The sequence below is a fragment of the Callospermophilus lateralis genome, chromosome 1 (genome assembly GCF_048772815.1).
Source record: "Callospermophilus lateralis isolate mCalLat2 chromosome 1, mCalLat2.hap1, whole genome shotgun sequence".
NCBI lineage: Eukaryota > Metazoa > Chordata > Mammalia > Rodentia > Sciuridae > Callospermophilus > Callospermophilus lateralis.
Genome location: NC_135305.1, coordinates 141,715,548 through 141,724,990, shown reverse-complemented (window position 1 = coordinate 141,724,990; position 9,443 = coordinate 141,715,548). Strand labels below are relative to the sequence as shown.

General features: G+C 44.5%; 1 pseudogene; it reads right to left on the bottom strand.

The window, feature by feature from the left end:
• Positions 1 to 2,966: 2,966 nt before the first annotated feature.
• Positions 2,967 to 7,435, bottom strand: LOC143399119 (protein phosphatase 1 regulatory subunit 26-like; annotated as a pseudogene).
• Positions 7,436 to 9,443: the final 2,008 nt, after the last annotated feature.

The following is a 9,443-nucleotide window of genomic DNA, read 5'->3' as shown; positions in this document are numbered from 1 at the left end:
CCAAGCATTGATCTTTTCACAGATGGGGAAGCTGAGGCTCAGAGAGCAGAGGAACTTTCCCGAGTTCAGAGCTTGAAACGGGCCAACCCAGCAGCACAGGTATGTTCTTTATGCCCCAGGGTCCCTGTTCTTCTCAAAGATCCTGTGCCTTCCCATTATGCTTTCAAGTCCAGGATGCCAGTCTCTCCTCATATTCCAGAGATTCTTGTTTGTAACCTGCCATGGGAGGAGTAGAAGAAATGTCCCCTTTCCTGTCTTACAGAGCAAAGTGCACTTGGATAAAGGGAGAAAGGTTCCTGACAAGAGGGTTCAGAAGGCTTGAGTGAAGGAAGAGGAGATGGGTGGGGAGGCAGGCCATGGATGGCCAGAAAGGACTGCCCTGAGGTGAGTCTCCTCTAAGGACTCTTGATAGACTTTCTCTCTTAAGCAAAATCTCTCTCTTTTTTAAAAAGTTCCTCACACATGCTACTACCATTGAGTACCACCCCAGCCCCTTAAGCAAGATCTCTTAATCTCTGAATGATTATTCCTTCACCGGAACACAAGGGGACATATTATGCTCAAGAATAAATTTGGGTTATTTCAAATGTTGAGGTGAAGTATCTTGTTTAAGATTCTTATCGAGTAGGCTGCAATATAATAATGGTGCAGAATTGGTAATTCTGCATGTACTGATGATGCACTTTGGGTGCCATTTATCCTGTGGCCAGCATTTGGCACCGTGAGACTCAGGGTGGGAACTCCTAGAAATGCTCCAGTGCAGAGAGCATCATTCATTCATTACTTTTCCACTGAGGCTGCTGCTTCTAGGTGAATTGTCCTTTCCACCCATGACATCCACATGTACCTCTACTCTTCCTTCCTTCCTTCCTTCCTTCCTTCCTTCCTTCCTTCCTTCCTTCCTTCTTTCTTTCTTTCTTTCTTTTCTTTTCTTTCTTTCTTTCTTTTTCTGGTACCAAAGTTTGAACCCAGGGGCATCAGCCTTTTTGATATTTTATTTACAGAGAGGATCTCACTGAGATGCTTATGGCCTCACTAAGTTGCTGAGGCTGGCTTCGAACACACAATCCTCCTGCTTTGGCCTCCAAAGCTTCTGGGATTCCAAGTATTAACTACTGCAACTTGCCCCATGTGGCCCTTCATCTGAAATTAGAAAAATACCAGCACAAAGCCACCAGGCTCATTGCTCGTACAAAAGCATAGACAAACAAGCTGCTGAAGAGAATAAAAAACTGCTCCTCCCTCTCTAGCTGCAAGAACACAGGATTAAAAAGAGTATTGCCTAATTCAGGCCCAACTGGGCACCTCAGGACATAATGTTTGGAAACACTTCCTGTCCACCTTGGACTGGCTTTACATTTACCTTGTTTTCCCCATAGGCCAGATATTCCCAAAGCAATGTGGGGACCCTCTTGGTATGTTCCTCCAAACAAAGCTTCTAAGGTTACGTCTTTCCCATTGTTTTGAGCACCCACTGTCACTCACAAAATTGTATGTTCTCAAGTCTTTGTGCTCTGCTTGTGCTGATCAAGTCCCCATCTGCTTCTTTCTCACTTGGGAGCCTCAGCCACAGTCACCTAAGCAGTGAACACAGCAACTACTTCATGGGGTGGTATAAGCAGAGGCCAGGAGAGAGCTGCCTGCATGTAATGAAGGTGAACAGTAAGGCAACCACAGCAAGGAGTATGGGATCTCTGATCACTCACTTGCTCCAACCCTGGGCAAACAACTACCTAACCATTGCTAGCACTCATGCTGAGGATAAGGCCAAGTACTATGTTGGAGAGAAGCATACAATTAATGACCAGGTAGGGTGAACCATAGGGTCAAAGGCAAAGGAGAAGTAAAGCCAAAACCTCTGTGCCTTTCCTCCTCTGCCTCAGGGACTTGGAGTTACAACCCCACATCCCTCTCCAGAACCCTGATACCCATGATTTTTCTCCTTGTAAACTCCCTTATTCTGCAACTCTGCTCCCAGGACATTCCTAAAGAGAGGTAATTTGGGCCATAATTGAGGTCATTTTGACAATATAATGTTGTGGTTCTTTAATATCAGCCAGTGGAGACAAGGCTGTGAGAGAGGAGAGCTGCCCAGGGAAAAATTTATTCTGGGGAAAATGGCTGGGCTGAGATGATCCTGTGTCCAAAGGCCCATTAGTTCTTGGGATCCATCTGGATTTCTGTTTGTTGAAGGGATGCTGAGGGAGGTTCCAATAGGTTCCAATAGGTGACAAAAGTTGGCTGCAGTGAGTATGGCAGTACCTGGACACCACGGAGTGCAGCAGGATCCTGTCAAAACAGGATTTCCAACCAAGAAAGGATTAAGCTCATAGCGAAGACAGATTCTATTCAGGTCCAGAACAGATTTGCATATCAGGAAATACAGTTTCAGTTTAGAAACCCAGCAAGTGTTCAGTCAAGGTAAAGGCTGACTGGGGTTTTAAAGAAAAAGCAGGGATCAATAGGTGAAGGGGCTTGTTTTTAAGAAACTTCAATTGATTATTGCATTAACCAAGTTGTTATTCCACCAAAAATATCTTCTCCAGGGTTTGAACAAAGCTGCCACATGGTCTGCAATTTCTTCCACAGGGCCTTGGTTAATCATTTCAGGAGTTAACTTTTAGGATACTTACCTAAGGACAAATTATCAGGGGGGAAATTTTAAAAAGGAAACATAGAAACTTCCTCTAGCTCCACTAGGCCTGCATTCCTACTGGCATCTCATAGGAATGTGGACACATATGAGAGAAAATCATGCTCTGCTCAAAAAAAATCACTAAAGAAATCACACTTGGATTATAATAGCTACAAATTTCTTATCCAACTAATGAGAAATGAAGTCAGGTATCCATCTGTATGGGGAAATTCCTGACTCCTAAATAATCATTCAAGTTTTCCTCAGGTTAAAGATCACAAACAGTTTGGGCACCAACTGCTTCTCGGGGGCTGAACCTGAACTTTTTCCTTCATGCTTCCCAGGGATCCCTGCAATTCTTCTTGAGCTTCTGCTTGGATCTTAGCATGTCCTTGATGGTTGTGTCCAGGTCCTGGTGGCTGTCCAGCAAGCTCCTTCTGTCCTTAGAGCTGTCTCTCTTGCCAACACTCCTCTCTTCTTCTGCCTTCCCCTGTACCAGAGGTCTTGAGACTTTCAAATGCCACTGAGCATGAAAGGTCTTGAGAGGACATGCTAGATCCTGGCCTGGAACTCCCTTCTTGGACCCTCACCTGCTTTTCCCTGTCTGGATAAGTCCTGCCTGCTATGGCCAGGCTGAGCATGCCCCAACTGCATTCGCCATCCTGAGCACTTTATTTCATCTCCCTTGTTTTTTGGGGTGTGGACAAACGCACAGCATGGCTGCCACCTCTGTGTTTCCTTTTGGAGCTCAGTGGCAGGTCTGGGGTTTTAGGGAGAGGATACGTAGGGTCACCAGTCTAACTGCTGTGGCCCAGTGGGGAGAGTAGGACTGGGTTGGGCTGTGAGCACCTTTTGGCTCTGGCCAGCAGGCTTCCTGACTGAGCCTTCAGATACAAAAACATCCAGATCTCCTGCTCTCTGCTGTCATAACTGTCCACAGAGCTGTTGTTCCCATTCGAGTGGGAAGGCACATTGGGGGAGAGAAGAGTGTGCTCACAAAGGCAGGCCTATTGCTGCCCTTAATGGGTGGTCGTGGTAATATCCAGGAGTGCTTCAGTGCACATCAGCTCAGCAGAAGTGTCTGCCCTGCCAAGACCCCTTCCATAGGCTCCCTTCTGGTGGTGGTGCTTGATGGAGGTGCAGCAGCTGTGGCATCCTTTGGTGGCTTGGAGAGGTCATAAGAGTCCAAGCCCCTTGGGGACTGCTGAGTTTCTCTTGCTGGGTGTTCTCCTTGGTACTTCAGGGAAGGCAAGTTTCAGTGAGCTGCCTAGGCTGCTGGCAACTTTCAGCCCCTTCTTGATGAGCAGGGCTCTTGGTGGCAGATCCCTGATGGCCTCCTTCCTGGTCTTCTCCAACTGACACAGCTGGATGGCCTCCTGAATGCCGTCATTGCTGCTGGAGTCAGAGACCTTGTGGTGGATGGCCAGGTTCCTGGAGCTGCTGCCCCTCCCTTTAGCCCCTCAGTTCCTATTGCCTGTGCCCCTACTCTGTGCTTCCTGGGGTTTGGGGACAGCAGCCCTTGTGCTGCCCAGGTTCTCAGCTCTGTGGTAACCTTAAGCCTGAGGCTTCTGGGCGCTGTGCTCAAATTTGCTGACCTGAAAGGTCAGTGGAAGACAAACTCCTAACAGGCTCCATCAGACTGTGGCTGGCAGTGCCATGAAATGGGGCTCCTGGGTGGATTTCAGTGTGGATTGGGAAGAATTTTCGTTTGAGTCTGTTTTCTTATCCACAGACCTGTCACACTTTTGGTTTTCATGTTGTCTTTTCTCATACAGAAATGGTTCTGTTTCTGCCCGGTTGCTTGTTCAAAGGAGTCGTTGCTGCTCACCCTGACAGAGGAGGCTGAGCCCTATTTCCTGCCGGCCTCCGTGAGGCTGCCAGGAATATCACCTGATGCCAGGGTAAGTTTTGGGGACATAGGATGGAGAGGGTGCCACTGTGTGGAGGGTCTTTTTTGCCTCTGCTGTCCCCCGTGCAGCTTTGCGAGGCTGGGTCCCATTGGGCATGGGCTATTGTTCTAAGGAGAGCAAGAACCAGAATCCTTGTACATAGCCCTGTACATATGGACACTAACATGATGTTTTTTATTTAACAGATGTGTCCTGGTAAATATAATTTTTGTATCTTTTTGTAAATTAGTTATAGTGCTGTAAAAATATATTTTTGAAAAATGTTGTCTTTTGATTTGGGAGGGTGTTCCTAACTGCAGCTTTCTGTGGTCCACTCAGGAGCCATTGCTGGACATGCAGTTTGGTTCTTACCTTCACAGTGAGGGTCATCCTGGCTGGAACTCTGGTCAGTTGGTAGTTCAGATGCTCAAGGCTGAGGAGGCAGTGGCCACCTTCTGGGAAGCACTAAAATGCCTAGTGTCTGTCAGAAGCTCCCAGAACAATGCTTTTAATAAAAGACACAATGGTCCCTAGCAGCCAGAGCAGTTCCTCTGAAAATTGTAATCACAGCCTTGGATTAGTAAAATATTTCTAAGCACAGTGGCTAGCAAGCAAATTGACCAGCCAGTGTGTGCCTCATGAGAAGCCACTGAGACAGTGGCTCACTCTGCAGCCTAGTCCCCCTGTGTCCAGTCTCCTGCAGTCACTAGGTGATTCTAACATCTTCCATAAACCTCTTTTTGTAGGAGAGCTGCTATTCTCCTCTTTTAAACATGATTCTAAGAGATCACACCTCATGTGAATTTTAACTGTACTTTTCTTGATTTGTGCACACAAGTGAATAAATACAGCAATTAGGTGGTTTGTTCCACAGACAACTTGGACAGAGCTCAGTGCTGGGGACAAGCCTGGCATAACTCCATATCTGCCATCCAGGAACTGCAGCCCAGTCACTGGTCTAACTGTTGACAGAGTCAGTGTTGTCAATGCCTCCTGCAGACCACCTCCTTGGGCAAAAGGGAGTTGGTTGTAGGCCATGGCCTCTGGTCCCCTGAGTCAAGGCCAGGTGTTGCTGCCTTGGTTTTCTTACCTTCTGCCCCATAGTACTGAGTTATCCATGGTCACTCTGGGAATAGGGAGTGCTGGCCACCAATGTTCTCCAGTCACCCCATGTTCTGCAACTCTGATTCAGCTGTGAGGCAGAGTCTACCTTGTAGCCAGAGGACGTTGTTGGTATTTTAATGTGTATGTGAGTCTTGTACACATCCTCCACCCCTGGATATAAACAGAAACCCAATTCTGTGCCCAAGTGCAGAACCCTGCCCACAGTGAGATTCAGCTGGGTGAAGGTGCAGTCCTGAGTATCCTAATGTGCCTGTGATACCTTCCTTGTGGTACATTCACTCACTTAAGTGCTTATGAGAAAAACAGTTCCATGTATTCCATGTTCTTTTATTTAATTTTTTGAAGAGTACTTTTAACTCTTGGAAACAAAAATCAACTTGTTTTTCCATAAGCACTTTTTTTTTTAAAATGAAGAAATCAAAAATCACACACACACAAAAAAAATAATCACAAACAGGCCACATTAGTTGATTAAAATCTGGATTATTTCTGCTGGTAGATTCTAAGCAGCCAAAGGGCACAGATCTTGCCACTCTCCCAGGCCCCGAGCCACCCAGGGCTTACTTGGGGCAGTGCCACCACAGGCAGTAGGATTACCTGGCTGAGTATTCACCATATATTGCTTGTGGGACTGTAATTTGGTGTAACCAATCTAGAAGTCAGTATGGAGATTTCTTGGAAACTTGCAACATAACCACCATTTGACCGTGCTATCCCACTTCTTAGCTTAGATGCAAAGGACCAAAAAATAGCATACTACAGGGACACAGACACATCAATGTTTGTAGCAGCACAATTTACAATAGCTAAATTGTGGAACCAAACCAGATGCCCTTCAATAGATGAATTCATAGAGACTCTTTTGTATATATACACAATGGAATATTACTCAGAATTAAAAGAAAATGATATAATAGCATTTACAAATAAATGAATAGAGTAGCAGAATAAAATTCTAAGTGAATTAAGCAAATTCCAAAATACCAAAGGCCAAATGCTTTCTTTGATATGAGGATGCTGACTCATATCAATGATAGCAGAGCATGGGAGGAATGGAGGAACTTTAGATAGGGCAAAGTGAAGGGAGGGGGTACAAATGATGATGAGAGAGCATGGGGTACAAATGATGGTGGAATTAGTTAGACATTATTATCCTAAGTACATATGTGAAGACATGAATGGTGTGAAAATACTTTGTGTACAACCAGAGACTTGAAAAATGGTGATCTCTATGTATAATGTGAAATGAATTGAATTCTGCAATCATATATAACAAATTAAAATGAATATATATTTTAATAAAAAAGTGAATAAATGAACAGGGGGAGGATATCCATCTTGTTTTTATGAAATTAAGAAATAAAGGCTGCAGCAACCATGGCAGTGGAGTTTGGTGACCATGCCAGGGGCTTTTGCCACAAGGAGGTGGTCTGATTCATTAATAATGAAGTTTTCCTGAGTGGTGGTGGCCCGGAGTTCTACATGGCCTTTCACTCTCATACCTGGAACAAGGTGGAGGGCCGGCTTCACACTGTGGTGGTGGACTCTCAGGTGCCTGGAGAACTCCAGGTTGTGCACCTGGAGCGAAATGGCCCTGGCCATTCAAGTGGTGGCCAAGCTGTGGGAGCAGCAGGGGAGTGGGGTCTGTCAGCTGCAGGATCAGGTGGAAGAGCATGAGGTTGCTTGCTGGGCTTTGGCCTCTGATCTGCAATGACTGCATGAGCAGCATGAAGATGCTACCACTCAGCTGTGCTTCACTCAGGTTGCCTTGCAGCAGGTGAAGCATGAGTGTGAAGTGCTACATCAGAGGCTACTTCAGGCTGAGAGGACAGTGTTGGCAGATCCATTACTCCCAAAGGTGTTACCTGTTATGGGAGCCCAAAAGCATGGTCCTGTGGCATGGTCTCTGGAAGAAGAGAAGCAAGCAGAGGTGGTGGCAGCTGGAGCACAGGGCATGCCACATTTGGAGGCCCAGATGCCAGCCCCAGCACCTTTGTTTTATGTGCCAGTATACCCATGTCCTTGGTTCCAGGCAATGCAACCCCTTGTGCAAGTGTCTGTTCCCTATCCAGTGCCAACCTCAGTGAGATTCCCATACTCAACACCTCTTCAAGCCCCTTTTGTGATGGAATCAGAATCAGCAGGAGCAAAAGTTACAGCAGTGGCAGCATTTGCACCCCAAGTGCTTCCTGTAGTGACCTATCCACCTGGCTTGTGGGTCCCAGTGGGGTGCCAGGAGGGAATGGCTCCTCAATGTGTCCAGAGTTGCTGTTGTGTCTATAGAGTTCCCAGATTTGCTTTATTCAGAGTTGCCTGAGTTTCTGGGGCCAGGAAGAATATTCTGAGAACCTCCCAGGCAGATGCAACCTCGGAGACAGAAAAAGCCCCAAGCAAAAAAAAGGTCCTGAAGGTCCACAGGGAATGACTTCTCTGAGGGAAAGCATAAGCTAAAGACAGAAAGAGGACCACGAGAGGCCCCAGGGGAAAGATCCCATGTGGGAGAGCACTAGCCTTAGCCTGGTATTTTTAATAAAAAAGAATGTCATTGGGATTTTAATAGGAATTGCACTTAATCTTTGTAAAAGTTTTGGTAGTATGGCCATTTTGTTTATTAATTCAACCTATCCAAGAGCATAAGAAATCTTTCCATATTCTAAGATCTTTTTAAATTTCTTTCCCTAGAGTTCTATTGTTTTCATTGTAGAAGTCTTTCATCTCCTTTGTTTGATTGATTTCCATGTATTCTATTTATTTGAGGTTAGAGTGAATGGAGAGGTTTTCCTACTTTCTCTTGCTGTGGATTCATCGCTTATATAGAGAAATGCATTTGATTCACGGGTATTGATTTTATATCCTAATTTTCTGAATGCATTTATTGGTTCTAGAAGCTTTTGGGGGGAATTTATTGGATCTTCTAAATATAGAAGTATGTCATCAGCAATAGTGATAAATTGAGTTCTTATTCAATGCAAATCATTTTAATTTCTTTCATCTGTCTGATTTCTCTGACTAGAGTTTCAAAGAGAGTATCTCTGTCTTGTTTCTGTCCTTAGAGGAAATGCTTTCTGTTTATCTCATTTAGTAATGATATTGATCTTGGATTTAGCATAGATAGCTTTTACAATGTGAAGGCATTGCATACATTGTTTGTATAGACCTCATCAGGTGCATGTTCAACCATGACTTTTTGTGGTATGACATGACAGGGTAGGATGAGAAGCAAAAGAACGGATTCCACAGCAAGAGTCATAGAAGAGGAAGATAAATTCAAATGACTGGATTAAATCATACTAAATAGAAAATAGTTTTGTTTTCAAACTTCAATAAGGGGATGTGATCTTAAAAGTTCTCCCTTCGGAAAATTTTTTCAACACTTAAAAGATAATACTTTGTATATATTTTCATTTTGAATCAAAAAGATGTTTTAATTTTCTCTATCTACAAATGTTTGGATATTCAGAAAGATTGAGGCATGTGTAGGTTTAGAATTACAAACCAGGAATGGAATCTTTTTTGATTCTCAAAACTGTAGATATGCGTCCCTTTCATCCCATGATTTTATGATCAATGAAATCATTTTGGGAGTAAATCCTTTTTTTCTGATTTAACTTATTTTCATCAACAGGAAATATTAATGTGTGGGTCTAGGTTTCAGTTTTTGAAGCAATACACAAACTCTTCAACAACACACTTGGACATGTAAAATATACTTACTAAGAGTAGCAGCTCAGAATGTGGCATGTGCTAACAATGAAAGTTCCATGTTGACCAGTCACCATGTTAATGTGGGATGC